Genomic DNA, 13068 nt, shown 5'->3' with positions numbered 1-13068 from the left:
GAATAGCCCCCAAGGAAAGTAAATGAAAGACCTAAAGGAAACAACAAAACTTGAAGAATTAGAAAAAAAGGAACACATTAAAACGCTAAACAATTTGAAGAGCTAAGTCTTTTAGGAATAAAAAATAAATAATTAGCTATCATAATGAATAAAAAAGAACATCTATTAAAACATAAGAATGACACATGGGGCATGACCACAGATAAGAGAAAATTTAAAAGAATTATGACAATGTTATGTATAGACTGTTCATTAATAAGTTTGAAAATATGATGTCTCATGATATCGACCTAAGAGGATATAAGTTATGGAAATCAACTCAAGAAGAGATAGAAAACCTAAACAGACCAACAAAAGGAATGACATTTACAAACATAGGGGGCCCGACCCTCCCAGCTCTTGCCACTTCCACCTGGGCCTGTGCCCACTGCACTACCCGAGTGGTGCTGCTGCCATAGAACAAGCCATCTGCTTCGCCAAGGCCTTCCTGGAGGTCATCATCACCTCCGCCATCTCCAAGACGGCCATGGCCCCCATCAAGTAGGTTGAGCTGCAGCTGTAGGTACAAATGCCAGTAAACAGATCGCCGCTGACAAACAGTACAAAGGCTTTGTGGATGTACAGTCTGCATTCCAAAGGAGCAGGGTATCCTCTCCTTCTGGAGGGGTAACTTGGCCAACACCATCTGCTACTTCCCCACCCGAGTCCTCAACTTTGTTTTTAAGGGTAAGTATAGGCAGGTTGAGCTGGTTTGAATCTGTGGTGGACCTCAGAAAAGCCATCTCCTTTAATCCTCATTCAATATTGCTGGGTGGGAGCATTTTGATTGTTCCTGTGGAGATGTGACCCATCTGATTGTGGGTGGTAACTTTTGATTAGATGATTTCCATGGAGGTGTGTCTGCACTCACTGAAGGTGGAATTGCTTACCGGAATCCTTTAAAAGAGGAAACATTTTGGAGAGAATCCCTTTTTGTAGAGCCACGAGAAAGCCAGCAGATGACACCATTTTCGCCATGTGCCCTTCCAGCTGAGAGAGAAATGTTGAATGTCGTCGGCCTTATTGAACCAAGGTATCTTTCCCAAGATGCCTTAAATTGGACATTTCTATAGACTAGTTGTAATTGGGACATTTTCTCAGCCTTAGAACTGTAAACTAGCAACTTACTAAATTTGCCTTTTTAAAAGCCGTTCTGTTTCTGGTATATTGCATTCAGGCAGCTAGCAAACTAGAACACAAGTGTTTCTGGGAAGTATGGACAAGCACATATAGTTCTGGAGGTATTTTGCTGGCAACCTGGCCTCTGGTGGGGCAGCTCAAGCCATTTCTCTTTTCTTCATCTACTCACTGGATTTTGCTAGAACCCATTTGGTAGCTGATGTTGGGAAATTTGGCACAGAAAGATAATTCAAAGGCCTGGAAGATTGTCTGGTGAAGATCACAAAGTCTGATGGCTTCCAAGGCCTGTACCAGGGCTTCAGTGTCTCTGTGCAAGGCATCGTCATCTACAGGGCAGCCTATTTTGGCATGTATGATACAACCAAAGGATGCTCTCTGACCCCAAGAACACACACATTGTGGTGAGCTGGATGATCACCTAGACCATGGCAGCTGTGGCTGGCATGACCTTCTACACCTTCAACACCATGAAGCAGCGGTTGATGATGCATCTGGGCACAAGGGAGCTTATGCTCTATATATTGACTGTTGATTGCTGGAGGATGATTTTCAAAGATGAAGGTGGCAAAGACTTCTTCAAGGGTGCATGGTCCAATGTTCTAAGAGGCATGGGTGGAGTCTTTGTGCTGGTCCTGTATGATGAATTGAAGAAAATCATCTAAGTGTGTCTATCTTACTAGAAACAGAAATAGAGAGAATCACGTGGACTCCTTACTTAACCGTTATGGGCCATTGACCTTCAAGAAACTCCTATTGTTTTTACCCAGGCAGACCCAATCTGTAGAGGACTAGGGAAAGCTCTAGAAAAGGGGATCATTGTGATCACATTTGACCACTGGCACTGCTGGTTCTGGTATTGATTATTGGGAGGCAGTGGGGAGAATCAGAACCATCATCATGGGTCTTCAGGTGAAGCAACTCAGCTGTGCAGACCTAGAAACCCTCCAATCCAAATGCTTGTAGGACCCTCAGGTGTGTTTAAGTATATATTTAAAAAGCAATCACATCTCCCATTTGTACTTAAGCACTATCTCCCTTTGCACAACTGGATATTTACAATTATGTTTTCTGTTGGGTATTTGCTACAAAATAAAAAATAAGCAGACTCTCTTGGGGGGTGGGGGTTATGTATAAAAGGAAGTTGTACTCTCCTTCTCTACACAAAAGCAGGGTTTCACGGGCAACTTCTCTCAGTCTTTTAAGGAACATAAATGGCATGAGGTATAAATTTAAAAAGGGAGGGAAGAATGAGGGGTGGAAGGTAGAGAGAGAGCATGGAGGAAGGAGGAAGGAAAAGAGAGAGAGTCCCAATTACTTTACCAAAGTCAGCATGATCTTTATACCAAACCTGATGAAGATAACACAAAAAAGAGTACTGTGAACAAATCTCACTAAAAAATATGGAGGCAAGGGGGTGCAAGGGTAGTTTAGTGGTAGAAATCGTACTATGCAGGGACCCGGGTTTGATTCCTGGTCCATGCACTTCCCAAAACAAACAAGCAAACAAACAAAAAACAAAATAAACAAAAATTCAGCAAATGGTGCTGCAATAACAGGATACTCACATGGAAAAAGAATGAAATATGACCCCAAACATACAGCATACAAATATATATATATAGAGGCAAAAATATTTCAAATAGAATATCCCTGAACTTAGTTCATCAGTATGTTAAAAGAATGGTAGTTTCTTTTTCTTTCTAGGAATTGAAAGTAATAAATCAGTGTAACACAGCTGTCCTTAAGTTTAGTAGCTGGGAAAAGTCTGCTGTCCCTACTAACCCCTCTGGAGTTTTGATTCTGTACAACGTGGGACTGTGGGTCCTTGAGAAATACTCAGAAGTTCCACAAATCTGCCTTACTTGTCCCTTGTCACCTGCACTACCATTTCTAGAAAACTCTCTCCTCTCTGAAGGTTACACCCATATTCCTAGGTTATTTTTGCAGAAATTATAAAGAAGAACTTATAGATTTATCTGTATAAGTAACAACGCTTCCATCATTTAAAAAAATGAACAATCAGTTGGGAGATGTAATATTCAACCTAAATGGCAAAGAGTTAATAATCTTAACATATAAAGTATTATTTTAAATTGATGAGATAACATTAATATTAATTTGTAAAATTAAAATGTAAAGTAAAATTCATTAGACATAAATAAATATCTTAGAAAAGTTGGCAAAGGAAAAGGCACAGAGAATTCTAAAATAGAAAGTCAGTGGAGTCGTAAGAGGTGTTCAATCTTTTTGTCCATTGAAGAAATACAAATTGCAGCTACTTGGCGATGCCATATTCTATCTATTGAATAGGCAGAAACTTAAAAGAATGATTATCTCCAGAACAGGCATGAGAATAAAGAATGTTCACAATTTATGTGAGAGTGTAAATGGATATAAACTTTCTAAAGGGAAGATCTGTAACTATCTCTTTAGGATCCATTCCTGGAAGCAGTAGTGACAGTCAAACAAGTACACTTAGAAAGGCTTTTGTTGTTTTTAGGTTGGATTGAGGACACAATCTATGAGACCCAGATCCAATCCACTTCTTCCACGACACCTATGAGGGTTTTCTTCTGCTCTTCATTCTTCTCCATATTTCTTAAAGCAGCAGCCTGCCATGCTTAAGCTTGGGCTTTGGAATCAGATTGGGGCTTAAAATTCCTCTCTTAACCTTACTTGGGCAATTCTGTGAGCCTCCATTTCTTTCCTCACCTGTGAAGTAGGAGGTACTGACAGTTGCCTCACAAGATTCTTGTGCAAATTAAATGAGATTAAGTATATGAAGAGCAGACTGTGCAATGCCCAACACCTGCTCAACCAGCAGGAATCCATCTTCTTCCTCATGGGCTGACCTCCGTGAGTTTTGCACTTGGTTATACACCTTCTCACCTTTTTCAGGCATGTAATTATTTATCTACCCCTCCCAACTAGATTGTCATCTTCTGCAGGTCAGAGATCATGTCTCCTTTTCCTCTTGGACTCCTGGTGAAAGGAATGATATTTAGAGTCAGAGTAACACTCATTTGCACTCGTCTGAGGAGAGCACGTGAACCTGAGATAAGGAAATACACTCTTCAGTTGCATTGCTGTGTTGTGTTGGAAGGCGTCTTTGTAGCTGATCCATGTAAAAGGATGTTTGAGGCCTTGAGGAAAAGTCCTTCAGCTACCCATGAAAGGCACAAATGGTAAAAATGGAAGTACCTGATGGAAGGAGAGACACACAACCTCACCTGTGCCTCAGGAGCCCTCCGGTCTATGCACTAAATATTCGAGGCTGGGGCTACCGTTGAGTGTCATGCATGGCTGCCCTTCAAACTAGCATCTTACATGGTACATAATAGCTTTTCTGGGCAAGAGTCCCATCTGCTTAATCTCTGCTAGATGAACATATATTAGATCTATTGAAAAATACTGAGTTAAATTGGACAGTTAAAAATAATCAACATGATGCCCACAACTGGTTTAAATTATCTTTCCTCTTTAGTAATCCCACACATTACTTTCTTATTTTGCTGTAATAAACATACCATTCAGCTAAAATAAGATTTACTGCTTAAACCATGGCATTAAAGGCAGAGAATTTTAATGCTTCTTTGTGTTTCATTGTAAGGTTCAGCGGTTAAATGATACGGTGGTGGTGTTTCTTTCTTTGTAATCAAGATGGTTTTACTTCGGATTAGTGCTCCCCAGCTGATTCTCCTGATGGAACATCTGAAGCAGCAAATTTATATGTGTAGGTTACAGCGTGGCAACAATAACCACATTCAGATTGGAACTGAATTGGAACTGGCCTTGCCTGCAGTCAAATTGCACCCCTCTTTGTGAAGTCTCTCTCTGCTCTGATGGTGATGGAAATCTCCCCTGCCATGCAGACCACGGAAGGAAAATGGAAAGGGGGCTTGAGTATGCATCTAGAAAATAGCCCTGTGATGCCCCCGGTGAGATCATAGTTCAGAAAGTCAACCTAAGTTCCTCCAAGTGGATGAACATCTACCTGCTTTTTCATCAAGGTCAAATCCCACTTCTTTGATGAAACTTTCTGGACTGTTTCAGCCCCGGTCTTCATTCTTTTCCTTGAACTCTAATTGCAGTTATAGTTCCCTCTCCATTACTTACTAGATGATTATTTCCTGATTTATGATCATTGTTCTGTATGGGCTAACACTGTCTCTTTTGTTAGACTGCAAGCTTTCAAGAGTCAGGGATTAATATCTGCGTGGTCCTGGGCCCATAGAAAGGGCCCAATAATTGCTCCTTGACTGAAGAAAAGACTTTCCATGTTCTGGGACCCATTATGATTCTGCCTGGATAGTCTGGAGTGAGGAAGTAGCCCCAACTAAGCCTGCAGGAGCCCCTTCCCTGCCCCCATCCTTATGCCTTCCCCCCTAAGGATATTCCATTTTGTAATTCCTAACATACAAGTCCACAAAGGCAGTTAGTGGAGTGACTGCCTGATTTGTCCTTTCATTTATTTATTCATCAAGTAAGCATTTAATAAGCACCCACTGGGTGCCAGGTCTTGCTTCTCAGGACTCTGAAAACTGAAAGATTCCTTGTCGACCATTTTGGCAAAAATGGAGGAAATGGTTTAAAAGACCTAGAAGAGAGCTCCTTTCTTCTCACACACTACCCTTCAATGCCAACTTTTGAGTAGGCGCAAACTTATGTCAAGGCCCCTTTCCCTGTGTGTTTGTTTACTGCTTCTTCCTGTTCTCACCTCTCCTCCTACTTAATCTCTGTAACAGATGGGACTGCCCCTCCCCTACCTCCCTGGTTGTGATAATAGCAGGCTATTGAATTTTCCTGCATGAAACTCGTTTGTCCAGGTCTCCACTGGACAGGCTGTGCTCACTAAATTGGATGAGTTCCTGGTGTGCTCCTCTGGAGGGGGTTTAATTTGGGTCAGTATTCCTTCAGTAGGGGTGGAAAGAGGGAAAGGGGAGATTGGGTTGGTTCTGCCCATTTCACTTAAGGAATTGGGTTATTTAGCAAAACAAGGAATCTTGCCTTGAATTCCTGCCCCTCCTCCTGTCCCCAGTTTCTACTTTTTGACTGTGCCTCAGCCCCTCCAGGGAAAAGCCAGAGCCCCATTGCCTGGGGGATGATTGGAGACTGGCCTGGGACCTTGGATCAACTGCCTTCCTAGATGGACCTCTTAGGAAATCTGAGGTCACCCTCTCGACAGTCGTAAATCTCATAGTGGTGCAGCCTACTCCCTTTCTTCCTTCCTTTTCCTGCTAGAAATCGGGGATGTACTAGACTGGTAGACTGTTACAGCCAAGAGAGCCCGTAGCCATCCTTTATTTCAGGCCTCCTTATTTTTCAGATGTAGAAATTATGATATAATTCAAGTGGCTTCCCCAATTAAATGGAGCATTTGTGGCAGAGCCAGGACTGTGACCCTGGTTCCCTAACTCTAGGCTGGACTCTCTGATATGCCAGGTCATGTCTCATCATTCCCCTTTCCATCACTCTGCTCCATAGCTCCTTTCACTGCCTCCCATCCTACCCCTGTCCCTTGACTGACTCACCTTACCTCTTTTATTCCTTTTACAATTTTTTTTCCGGTATGGGCAGGCACTGGGAATCGAACCCAGGTCTCTGGCATGGCAAGCGAGAACTCTGACTACTAAGCCACCACGGCCTGCTCTCTCCCCTTTACAATTTTAAAAACAAAAATTACCATTATGAGAAAGAAAACAAAGACTAGAAGAAAGCAAAATTAGTTCTGCCAATGTTATCCTACACATCTTTGATTTGTCCATAGTTTGCTAATAAGTACTTCTTAGATACTAATTTGTGTAAGCATTCATACCTCTGAAATTACTGTGGACTCTTATAAACTTATTAAGCTTGCTGCAAATAGGAAGAGCATATTAACTTTTTTTTTGAGTTCAGACTTCTTTTGATTACAAGGGATAGAAACCCAACTCAAAATAGTTTAAGCAAAAAAAAAAAAGGAAACTTATTGGATCACATTTCTGGGAAATGCAGGAGTTGTTCTAACTACAGATTTGGACTCCAGAATTCAAAGGAGGTCACCCTCTCCTTCCTCCACCTCCTTCCTATGTTGGCCTCTGTTCTAGTTTGCTAGCTGCTGGAATGCAATATACCAGAAACAGAATGGCTTTTAAAAGGGGGGATTTAATGAGTTGCTAGTTTATAATTCTAAGGCCAAGAAAATGTCCCAATTAAACAAATCTATGGGAATGTCCAATCTAAGGCATCCAGGGAAAGATACCTTGGTTCAAGAAGGCCGATGAAGTTCAGGGTTTCTCTCTCAAGTGAGAAGGCACATGGCAAACACAGTCAGGGCTTCTCTCTCAGATGGAGGGGCACATGGCGAACATGGCGTCATCTGCTAGCTTTCTCTCCTGGCTTCAGGTTTCGTGAAGCTCTCCAGGAGGCATTTTCCTTCTTCATCTCCAAAGGCTGCTGGCTCCTGGACTCTCTGCTTCGTGGTGCTGCAGCATTCTCTGCTCTCTCTGAATCTTCCATTCTCCAAAATGTTTCTTCTTTTTTTTTTTTTTTTAAAGGAAAGACAGAGAGAAGGAAGGAAGGATAGAAGGAAGGAAGGAAGGAAGAAAGGGAAACATCTTTAAACATTTTCTTGTTTTATTGTATTCTGTTTCTCCGTTTTTGTTACATGGGCTGGGGCCGGAAATCGAACCGAGGTCCTCCGGCATAGCCGGCAAGCACTTTGCCCGCTGAGCCACCGCGGCCCCGCCCTGTTTCTTCTTTTATAGGACTCCAGTAAACCAATCAAGACCCACCCAAATGGGTGGAGACATGTCATCATCTAATCCAGTTTAACAGCCACTCTTGACTAAATCACATCATCCAGGGAGATGATCTGATTACAGTTTCAAACATACAGTATTGAATAGGGATTATTCTACTTTTATGAAATGGGATTTTGATTAAAACATGGCTTTTCTAGGGGGCATACATCCTTTTAAACCAGCACAGCCTCATTCTTTTGTGCTGTGGGCAGATGTTCTCTGTGTTTTTGAAAAAGAACCTCCTTCTTTGCCATTGATCATTAATCTACCAGAGCAAAATCCTCGAGTACTCAGTGTCCACATCGGTGAAATGATAATACTCTGTAATATGTTTGGCTTTTAGTTTCACAAATGAGAAAGACTAAATGACTAGTAGAGAGATGAATACATTATCAGTCAGTTAAAAAATTGTGGCATATTTAAAGGTGAATAATAATGAAAAGAAAATCTTGAATTTATTGAAAGTTTTCTATGCTTCAGGTACTGTCTTGGCCGGGATAAGTGCTTTGCTTACCTTATCACATTTAATCCTGATAACAGTCCTACGAGTTAAATACTATTTTTAGCCTCATTTTCTGGATGGAAAAAACCAATGCTTTGAGAGAGATATTAGGCATACCTAGAATCACATAATTAATGAAAACAGATCTACCTGACCTCAAGGACCAAACTCCCAAGTAATGCTCCAACTGAAGTTGAAAAGAGAACTATTCTGTTAACTCAAGATAAGTTCAAACAAATAAGAGAAAATAAAGTGTCAATGGCTGAGAGATTCCAAACAGAATCCAGAGGTTGTCCTGGAGGTTATTCTTATGCATTAAGTAGATATCACCTTGTTAATCAAGATGTAATGGAGAGGCTGGAGGGAACTGCCTGAAAATGTGGAGCTGTGTTCCAGTAGCCATGTTTCTTGAAGATGATTGTATAATGATGTAGCTTTCACAATGTGACTGTGTGATTTTGAAAACCTTGTGTCTGATGCTCCTTTTATCTACCTTGTCAACAGATGAATAGAACATATAGAATAAAAATAAATAATAGGGGGAACAAATGTTAAAGTAAATTTAGACTGAAATGTTGGTGATCGGTGAGAGGTAGGGGTAGGGGGTATGGTATGTATGAATTTTTTTCTGTTTTCATTTTATTTCTTTTTCTGAATAGATGCAAATGTTCCAAGAAATGATCACAATGATGAATATGCATCTATGTGATGATATTGTGAATTTACTGATTATATATGTAGAATGGAATGATCAAAAGTTATGAATGTTTGCATTTGTTTGGTGTTTTTTGGTATTTTTTTAAAAATTAATTAAAACAAGATAAGTTCAAACAACTTCATTTTGAAAATGAGTGTCAATTGGTGTATCAGCCAGCTTCCCACAGGAAACAGAATTCACCCTCGGACAGTTCAATGAAGACTTTAATAAAGGGACTCCTTACAGAAGTTTGGGCAGGATTAAGGAAACAAACAAGGAATTTTGAGGCACCCAGATTCTGGCATCAGTGGGGAAGCTATTATTTCTCCTAGGGCGGAAGAAGGAAAAGGAGAAAACAGGGTTATTGGAGCTTGGTAAGAGCTGACACCATGAAAGGTGGGCCATTGGATGGGAGCCACAGCTACAGAGGTCACAGTTACCACCCCGCTAAGTAGGAAGGGATCAGGGATAAAGGCCCCAACCCACCTTCTAATCAGAGATAAAGTCCCCAACCTGCCTTTTAATCAGAGATGAATACCCCGACCCACCTTCTATTCTGAAGGGATCAGTCTCTTTGGGCTTGAAGCAGGGCAGAGAAGGATGCAAGGGGGATCTGGCTAGGGTCAAGTGGAGGAATGAAAATCAGCACAGTCAGACTTTGAGCTCCAACAGCTCTGTAATATAGCCATCATTCAGACTTTTCTAGAAAATGGACACTTGGGGCAATTCTTTGAGGGAGAACCTCATGGGACTGAGGAGAAGCATTTTGTCAGAGTATAGGAATGAATAGCTGATGGTCAAATAAGAAGCCACTTTAATGACTCAGACATTTTTCTCCCGTGGGCCTACGATAGTCGATTTTCAAAAACCCATGTAGAGTAAACTGTAAGAAGCTAGAAATTCAGTTTTCAAACTGTAACAGACACCTTTTAAATGTAAGCAAGGTTGGGCCATGGTCCATCCCTCTCCTGTCAGTTGTGTGTATCCCATATTATTCACAGACAATCTGTTAAAGGAAGTAAGAGGGGTAAAGAGGCTTTGTGAGAAAATATTTTGGGTGAAATAACACTGATAATCCACCATCTTTCAACTTCCTAGAAGGAAAAATTCCAAAATTTGTGGATTTCATTCAGAGAATATTTTACACTCTGTCATGATTAGGGACATGTGTCAACTTGGCCAAGTTGTGGTACCTGTTTATCTGATTGGGCAAGTGCTGGCCTGTCTGTTGCAATGAGGACATTTCATAGGATTAGATCATGATCACGTCAGCTGCATCCACAGCTGATTCCATTTGTAATCAGCCAAAGGGAAGAGTCTTCTACAATGAGCGATGCTTAATCTAATCATGGGAAGCTTTTTAAGGAGGATTCAGAGGAGACAGGTTCCATTCCTGCTCCGGCTGGTGAGCCTCTCCTGCGGAGTTCATCCAGACCCTCCATCAGAGTCGTTGGCTTCACAGCCTGCCCTGTGGATTTTGGACTCTGTGTTGCTGCAGTCACGTGAGACACTTTTATAAATTTTGTATTTGTGAGTGTTCCCTGTTGATTCTGTTTCTCCAGAGAACCCTAATTAATACACACTCATTAACTCTGAAAAAAATTATTGTTACAAAGTAAAGAGGTGAATTCTGATCCTATAAGCCTCTGGTAAGCATTCTTAGTAAATAGAGAAATGATTTATACTATTTTTGAAACATAACATTTTTAAAACATGAAATCATATCATATCACTGTTTTTGTGGGTAAGTTTTATTTAAAAGCATTTTTAAGTCAGATTTTGGCAAACTTGTTTTTCTACTTTCATGTTCTTTTAGAAAGCAGTTTTGTTATATTTTTCTGTGTGTGATGCTAAATAAAGGATTATTTTATGTAAAAAATGAACAGTAACAGGGGGTGCAAGAGTAGTTCAGTGGTAGAATTCTCACTGCCATATGGTTCAGTTCCTGGCCCATGCACTTCCCCAAAATAAAGTAAACAAGCAAACAAACAACAAATGAAAATTCAACAAATGGTGCTGCAATAATGGGATACTCACATGGAGAAAGAATGAAATGTTACCCCCACCACATAGCATACAAAAATAATAATAAAAAAAGAAAGAACAGTAACAGTTCATGCTTCAGTGGGCAAAACCAAAACTTGAAAAAAGAAAAAAAATTTTCCATCATATTGAAAAATATGTACTTTGAGTCTTTACAATTTCATTTTGGCTTTTGCCATGGGTGGTAGTTAGATTCAGTTGTCAACTTGGCCAGGTGAAGGTACCTAGTTCTATTGCTGTGGACATGAGCCAATGGTACATGAACCTCATCTGTTGCTGATTGTATCTGCAGTCGGCTAGGAGGCGTGCCTGCAGCGGTGAATGATGTTTGACTTAATTGGCTGGTGCTTAAATGAGAAAGCTCGATGTAGCACAGCCCAAGCAGCTCAGCATTCCTCATCTCAGCACTCGCAGCTCAGCCCAGGCCTTTGGAGATGCAGAAAGGAATCACCCTGGGGAAAGTTGTTGGAACCCAGAGGCCTGGAGAGAAGGCCAGCAGAGATCACCCTGTGCCTTCCCACATAAGAAAGAACCTCAGTTGAAAGTTAGCTGCCTTTCCTCTGAAGAACTAATAAAATAAATCCCCTTTTATTAAAAGCCAATCTGTCTCTGGTGTGTTGCATTCCGGCAGCTAGCAAACTAGAACACCACGCCATGCAAAAAGAAAGTGAAGACCTCTGAAGAGAAAGGTGTTAGAATTAATGGGGAATTTCTTTAGCTAAAGAGTGCTTAAGAGGAAGGTAAAATTACTCACTAAGCCAGTATTTTCCAAAAAGTGTTCTGCAGAATTCTAGTCTTAGGAGATGCTACACACACATGCAAGCACACGCACATGCACACAGATACACAGGTTCTCTTGAAGATTCATGATGTATCTTAATATATCAAAGACTCTAAGAAGTCCTACAGGAAAAGAAATCCACTTAACATCTGTTTTGCTCACACATTTTTTTCTCCTACATAAAATCTATTAATAATCCATGGAAAGAATATTTTAGAAGCATACTTTGAGCTGAAGTTCCCCTAATCACATTAATACGCATTGTAAAGATTTTTACTGTCACGGTGTTTTGAAAATTTGACGTCATCTCAGGAGAAGTCTGATTTCAAGAAAGGTTTTTGGAGCCCAAGCCTAATCTCAAAGTTGAAATATCTGCCCTTATGCCACATGACCAGTATCCAGCAAAAAGGCATCCAGGACCCTTGCTTGTTTTGACCTTATGAATAATTGCCCTGTCCCTGAGAAGTTTCCAATCTCCTCTGACTGAGCATTTTTTTTGGCTTGTGCAGGTTCCAGGAATCGAACCCGGGTCTCTGGCACGTCAGGTGAGAACTCTACCATGACCTACCCTTGCACCCGCCCTCCCCTTATCTTTTATTTTTGGCCTCACAAAAATCCTTCAGAGGAAAAAACACAAACAAAGCAATATTTAATACTTCTCTGTGCTGGCCTCCTTCCTCTGCTTTAATTCGCATCTACCCCTGGAATTCTGTCTCCTTCCAACCGCTCCAGAAATAATCCAACTAGGTTCAGTTTATCAAAAACTCTGGTCCACTCCTTCATTCACTGAATGTGCCCTAAGACAAGGCAGGTGGTGTACCAGGCCTGGGGTGTCCAGCCATGACTCGGACAAACATGTAGCTGACCTCACAGAGTTCTCTATCTAATGCCAATGCCAACGGGAGAGCCCCACTGCCAGGACAGGACCAGGTGGGGCCTGGGTGAGAAAAATCGGGATTACTAACTATTAAAATTCAGTGAGAGTGGAATGGAACTTAATTGTTCATAGGCAGTATTATATTTTATTTAAACATTTAATTTACATCTCCTTACTAATGGAGGGAGTTATTCTTTGGCTGTTTTA

General features: G+C 41.0%; 1 pseudogene; it reads left to right on the top strand.

Moving 5' to 3' along the window:
• Window positions 1-307: 307 nt before the first annotated feature.
• On the top strand, window positions 308-1841 carry LOC143683375 (ADP/ATP translocase 3 pseudogene; annotated as a pseudogene).
• Window positions 1842-13068: the final 11227 nt, after the last annotated feature.

Source organism: Tamandua tetradactyla, chromosome 5, assembly GCF_023851605.1.
Source record: "Tamandua tetradactyla isolate mTamTet1 chromosome 5, mTamTet1.pri, whole genome shotgun sequence".
In the NCBI taxonomy this organism is placed as follows: Eukaryota; Metazoa; Chordata; class Mammalia; order Pilosa; family Myrmecophagidae; genus Tamandua; species Tamandua tetradactyla.
Note: the sequence above shows the minus strand (reverse complement) of the source record. Positions and strands in the feature narration are given on the sequence as shown.